General features: G+C 37.5%; 1 protein-coding gene across 3 annotated transcripts in view; it reads right to left on the reverse strand.

The window, feature by feature from the left end:
- coro2ba (coronin, actin binding protein, 2Ba) overlaps positions 1 to 6941 on the reverse strand; it is a 42097-nt gene that overhangs the window by 17816 nt on the left and 17340 nt on the right. Inside the window, exon 1 of one of the 3 annotated variants that reach the window (XM_014001561.1) lies at positions 2107 to 2211. The exons of 1 other annotated variant lie outside the window; for it this stretch is intronic. The gene's annotated coding sequence lies outside the window, so the exon portion shown is untranslated. Of the gene's footprint in view, positions 1 to 2106; positions 2212 to 6941 lie in introns of those variants that run through there. One more of the 3 variants, XM_014001562.1, reaches the window with a different exon arrangement.

Consider the following 6941-nt stretch of genomic DNA (forward strand, 5'->3'; position numbering starts at 1 on the left):
GCAGCGTCTACTAAACTGGAACAAGCTGATCATCCTCATTCAAGTCTCTTCATTGTCTGTCTGTGTAATTTTTCCTAAACTCCTAGTAATTTCCTTTGGATTAYCACATTTTGTAACAGGTTGTTTTATTTATTTTTGTCAGATTTTATTTTTTGGAGACATTATTGTTTATTTTAACTTTATTTTTTATTATGTAACTTTATTTCACTTGTGTTTTTCATTGTATTTTGTGAGTCGTGTTTTATCGTTGACTGTAAAATAGCTTTAGAAATAAGATTGGATTTGATTGGTCARTGTCATTTAGCTGTGGCAGTTGTCATAAATAGGGTTGATTTCAAAAGGAAAAATCWGTCATGGATTTACTAATTTATTGATCTCTTTCTAAAAGTTTCATTARAATTAGGGCTTCATGAGATATTTTGCTAACAGACAAACATGGTTGACACATTTAATGCTAAARGTTTGAGCAAAAAATCTCATGCACTTATTTGCGCTCATCCAGTATGTGTTGTGAATAACAATCAGCTACAAAAACACCAAATACTTATCAAAAAGTTTGTAAACTGACGTTAAAATAAGGATTTTTGTTTTGTGTTTAGAGAGTAATTAAACCCCAAACCAACTTTTTTTTGCAGATAAACTGTCTAAATTGTGCTTTAAGTGTATTATATTCATATTTCTATGCTAATTTTAAATTTTTTTGTAAATGTGTTTAATTCTGAAAAAGTTTTGTTTAAAGCCATCTTAGTGCTGCCCTCTATGGGTTGAACAGCTGCTACTGCAGTTTAATTTTCCTATTGGTTAAAATGGTACATGCTTACAACAGAGGTMTCAGTTCAGGTGTAAAGCCGATGAAAGTTTGTTACTATTTTTGAACATTTGCTTTTTAAATTTTTTTTGTAATGATGCTACCTTGACCATCTTTTAATCCGTTCTAGTTGAAAAAGTTAAATACTTTGACACATGAAACCTGTACTGGATTATTTTGCACATACAGCAGTTTGTGATTTGCRAAACATCAATAAATGCTGTTTTCAGCACATTTTATGCATCTGGACTACACTAGACCTGTTTTCAAAAATGCTAGCTTTTCAAATGAAGCTACAGTAGCTGTCACATCTCCTGTTTCTGACTGCTGCTGATGCTCGTGTCACAGTTGACCATGCCCCTCAGTGTCTCTTGGCACCGCCCACTTGGTTGGCATTTTTCTAATTTGCCTGGGGGCAGGGTTGTGCTTTCACAGCAGGGGTTAGTTATACTTTAAGGTCAGTTGTCTGTGGCAGACATCTTGAACTGGATTAGCTACAAAAGTTAATGAGCTATTTATGCAAATATGTTATTAATTCCTAAAAGATCATCAATGTTTGTCCAGTAGTTCAYGAGATATTTTTGCTAACAGGCAAACACATAAACATTACATAATCCTTTTCCTAATATAATGTAAACACAAAACTCTTATATTTTTCAGTAAATTTAAAGTATTATTTGATAAGTATAATAAAAGTTTAAAAGTAGCCTATCTGATCATAAGCTTGATGTTTATTTAAACTTAACTGAATAAAACGGCTGCATCATTAATGAGTTATTAAATAATATTAGCATATATGACCAGTAAACATCTCACATTGGAACCAAGTCGTCTGCTCTGGTTTGCTGTCTGTTGGTCTGAGCAGCATAATGGCAGCTTGTTAAAGAATTAATGAAGAACAGAAGAGCAGTAGAAAGTGGCCTGAGGGACAGTTAGAGGAGTCGGACACAGCTTTGAGTTCTCTTCACAAGGATGCTCATTCATTCATCGCTCAGCAGCTTCTGGCACAGAGAGCAGATCTGTTCCAGCATGTCTTTTCCATCTCACGAGGGCATGCAGCACAGCGACATAAAAACAGATCAATGGCATGCAACACACACACACAGAGGATGACTTTACATCCAGCCCATCACAAGACTTTGTGTAGTTTATTACACAACTTGAGGCCATTTTTTTTTGCTTTTGAATGTTTTCAATACAAGACAGGTTTCAAAAAAGCAAACATAAAACACATATGTTAGATTCTCCTTCAGATTTCACATACGGTACCTAAGGCAGCACTGAAACTGTCATCTTACCTTACCAGTGTCCTGAAAGAGACACGTCAGTTTTCAGTCAGCCTGCAAGCATCCAGCCTTCTTTGTAACAGAGCTGCTGGGATCTCCTCTCCTCTCTTCCTTCTCTTACAACTGGACGAAGACGGCCTGCGTCTGCCTCCCACCCTCTTCTCCTCCTACCAGACCTGGTAGCTGCAGGGTTACACTCGACCCCTCCTCCTCCTCCTCCTCCTCCTCCTTGCCCTTACCCCTCGCTCCCATCCTGCCCCTCAGTCAGCCTGAATCTGAATTTCTTGTCCTTCAGTTCAGTTCAGCTCAGTCTCTCCAGCTCCAGCAGAGGAGCAGCCCCCCTCATTCTCTGTCCTCTCCCACCCGCTGCTGCTTTGGAGTCACACAGCCTTTCTGCCTGGTTTTCTGACCTTCTCCCTCAGTTTATCTGTAAAACTACACTCTTCATTCTGATTCTTTTGATTTAATGTTTGCAAAATCTGTTTTTGTAAAGACAGACTCAATAAACTGCAAGCCTTGTGAGCAACAGCAGCACCAGTGGCAAGAGCCTTTTAACGACAACAACAAGGGATACAAATGGACCAATTTTTAGTTTTTAACTTCTAGATAGAATTTGTATTTTTTAAAACAAGCTGTGGGGTTTAATATTAATATCACTGTGTATTTACAACACCACCAAAAAATGTCTGCATAAAAGTTGAGAAAAAAACCCTCATGTTATGAACTGTATATGTCTCTTGTTTGAGTGGAAACATTGTTATGCTGCCCATCTGGTGATATTAGATAAAAAATACACATTGTGTATCACGTATAGTATGTTGTGGCCATAAGATGATCCACAAAATAAATAAAGCATGGCCACAAGATAATTTTGAGCAGCTGTGTCTCTTTGTGAGAGAAAGTTACAGACATTGTTGCAGTCAGCTATAGCTATAATCTGAAAAAACGTAACGTACAAAAAAAATTCTTATCGATATGAATGCATTCTTGTGAGGTAGCTTCATCACATTTATTGTTATTATTATTATTATTATTATTATTATTATTATTATTATTATTATTTGGTATTGACCTATGTTTAACCAAAACGATCGGCTCATCTTTCATAGAAGGCTATTTATGAGATGGCAATGGACAGCCTGGTATGTGTCGGGAAAATKATTTTTTTACTGTTTCTGAACGCAAACAGAAAATAAAACTTTTTGGATAAAAACAACTCTAGCCTGTCTCACAGCTGCAACAATTACAATTACGTCATGCCAAACTGCGAGTGACTGAAGTGTGTCATTCATTATATTAAAATAAAATAAATATAATTCAAATTTAAACAATCACCAGTTTCTGCATGAAAATCACTGCAATAACTATATTGTGATCATAACTATCTCATGGCCACAAGATGTTGTTTTTTTTGTYTAATTGTCGCCGGATTGACTTCACAGATCCACCGCTTAAGACAAAGGAGGATGATTGTGTGTCACCAAGGTATGTCATATAAACTAACAAAGTGAACATAAACATCTGGAGTTTTACCAATCACTATGTAATTCTAAAAAAAAAATAATAAAAAAGTCCTAAAGCTGCAGCAGTTTCACCTCATACAAGCTTCAGAGACAAAAACCCAGTCAGGTCAATATTCTGAGGCAGGTGTTGTGGTGAAAATGAAACCCCTCATGACTGTCTGAGATGAGCCCTTCAGGGTCGGTGTAAAGATTTCATTTTCTTTGTTCATCTTGGTGAAGACTGCTGTCTGTATTCGTGTTCATGTGCCGTCTGTTGTGGTTTTAGGGATCTGTGATTTTTTTGTGTTGCTTCAAAACATTGCACTGCTATTTTTCTTTTTAAAGCTTTTAAATGTCTTTCATTATTAGTTTTAAGCAAGAAATGTGTCTTTCATAGTTACAACACATTTATTAAAATGTGAAACAATCTAACTTGCAAATGTATTTTAACAGCAAGACAACAGCAATTCTCCCAAACACATTAATCGGCTCTTTGTTTCCCACCACACTGCAGCCAAGCATGATCTTTATTTATGAACTCATTATAAATCTAAACAGGTTATCAAAACAGGGTTATTCTAATCAAAATCCTTTCAACATTCATGCCAAATAAGGAAGTGCAGCCATCTGAGCTCACATTCAGCTGAAACAAAAAGGAAAAATCAGCAGGGCGACTTCCAATCATGCCACTCAGACGCAGTCAAAACCATAATGTCATGTTCTGTCCTTTGTTCTTCTTCTTTGGCGCCGACGCTGAGCAGCCATTTCAATGACTTCCCATCCCAGCAAGAAACAATATTCACAAAAGCACTGACATGCAGCATTTCACAGGGCCAAACTCCTCACTGCGTGTGAAGTGGGCCCTCTGATTTCTGAGTCACACAGGAAGTGTCACAGCTGAAAGTGCTACACTYGTTTCCACACTGCCTGTTGGGACGTTCACACGGATGAAAGACTGGTAGGAAGGTGAAGACAATCAAAATAAAATGTTTTACAAGCTTTGATGAGTACAGCTGCATCATGTGTCGCACTGGATTTCTGTTTGTGTGCCAACTCACAATCACAGGAGGAGAATCGATTTCTTTGCAGGGTTAAGTCAATAACTGATGGTATGTGCCTGTTCAGTATAGACTTTTTCCTTTTGACCTAATAATGCACGAACCAAAGCAATGAACTTTACCAAGGCCAAACTGTAAAGCTCTACAGCTCGTCTATTTTGCTTTTTGCCTAAAAATGCGGATTTGTTTCTAGATTTTAGCTGGAATTTTTATAGTCTTGTCATGTATTCGTATATTATACAATTTTTATATGAAGAGTTTTGTTTACATCATAAATCTGTTCTACTTAGAATATCAAGTTTAGCCAAGTAAAATAATTCTTAGATTTTTAAAATATTTCTTTGTTCACTTTAAAATGGAACATATCATACATCATCCTTTTTTTTTGCCCTTAAATGCATTTTGTTGTGAACCTGGAGTCTCTAGAGTGCAGAAAAGTTGAAGTTAGTCTCTCTGGGTGCTGCAAAGATGTCTTTATATTCGGTTTGGGTCATCTTTTTCAATCTGTTTAGTTTTTTTTTTTTTCAATTCTCCATTACGTTTTCTGGACTATTATGTCACAGTGTTTGCAACCAACTGCCACATAAGGTCTGGACTTCTTCAGTTGTATTGTCTTCATTCTCCTCTTGCTCTTGCGTCTAATTTGGATTTAAAGAGAAGTCTCAAAACCAAAAATAAACTTCCTGTTTTCAAGTTTCTTTTAACTCCTGTTAACTTTAGATCTGTTATTTTATTTTACCATTGTTTAACCAGGCAAATCTCATTGAGATCGCAGTTCTATTGTGTCTATTGTACATACAGTATTTTTGTGTTGTGGAGGAAACTGGAGTATCCAGAGAAAACATAATGGATGTGAAGTTGGTGAAAACTTGATGACTTCCTATTAGGGCAAGTAAAGTCAGCAGAAGTAAATGAAAAATATGATAAAGTCTAAAAAATGTGAAGTTCGTAAAAAAAGTAGTTGGGCTCTTTCTAAAGCGCATTTCCAAGAGAACGAGAGAGAGAGAGAGAGAGAGAGAGAGAGAGAGAGAGAGAGAGAGAGAGAGAGAAATCTACAAGCATACCTGCAAACCACATCAGCTGAAAGAATCAAACCCGATGCGGACGAACCAAAGTTTTCTTCAAGCATCTACAAACAGATGTGAGCAAATTTAACTGACCAGCAGCTGTGAGTAAATAACGAGTGAAACAGAAAAAAAAAATGTTACCAGCGTTGATCTAGCTGCTCAGTGTGGATCACTTCGTACAAAATTTCCTCAGACTTTCCATATGGCCGGCTCAGGAATGTTGGAAAATCGTTTTATTTTCAGATTCTGCATGCCATTCAATAAGTTGGAAAGAAAGTTCGCAGTTCGAACTCCCCGAGTCCACAAGACTTTCCTGATTGACGTCTACCTTTGAGCCAAAGCTGATGCTCTCTGATAGTGATTACAGATGCACAAAGCTCAGCTAAGAGCAACTCGCAGGACTGAAAACGGACCCATTAGGCAGCTGTAATGCAAAGAGAGTACTACCTAAGCAGAGGAAACTCTAAAATCCTGCTGCAGGGCACTTATGGGTGGATGTATGGACACACACTGGCTGTCCAGGAAACCGTCCTTTTAATGTAGAAAGAGCTTGTTGTCAGCAGCAGCACTGTTACCATAAAATAACAGCTGATCTATACAGTTTTACTCCTTATAGATTTGACAAGCTGAGTCTTAATCTGCATCCCTTTTCGCTAATGAAAACCTAAGAACCATTTAAACACAAATTAGAGACGCATTTTCCCTAGTTGCACTTAAAAGGTTGGTGAAAGAAACTCTAAATTAAAAATGTCCCCTGTGTTTGCCTTTTCTTTTCCTCTGGGAAATACTGCCTCATGCTTTTTGGAGCATGATGATGCAAGCTGGGGCTCTCACCCTGAATGACTGAGGGGGTTAAACACAAGGTGAAAGAAATACCAAGGGGGAAGACAGATACGTATATTAATATAAGAGGATTTGTGAGCCACATGTCAGCAAAAACCAAAACACAAACATAGACTACAAAAAAAGAAAGAGAGAAAAGAATAGGGTGTTTGGGGTGAGAGAAAAAGCAAGATGAGGAGAGAAATAAGATGACAAAAGGGCCGGATGTCTATTTGATTAAATATTTAAAGAATAAAAACGAAAGGCAGACAAAGAAGAGGAGGAGTGGGAGCTTTTCCCAGACACAGATTAACTCCCCTCGGTCAGCCCACCTGCCTGCTCTGCAGCACGCACGCACGCACGCACACACACACACACACACACACACACACACACAC

This window comes from Austrofundulus limnaeus, unplaced genomic scaffold (assembly GCF_001266775.1).
Source record: "Austrofundulus limnaeus strain Quisiro unplaced genomic scaffold, Austrofundulus_limnaeus-1.0 Scaffold9, whole genome shotgun sequence".
NCBI lineage: Eukaryota > Metazoa > Chordata > Actinopteri > Cyprinodontiformes > Rivulidae > Austrofundulus > Austrofundulus limnaeus.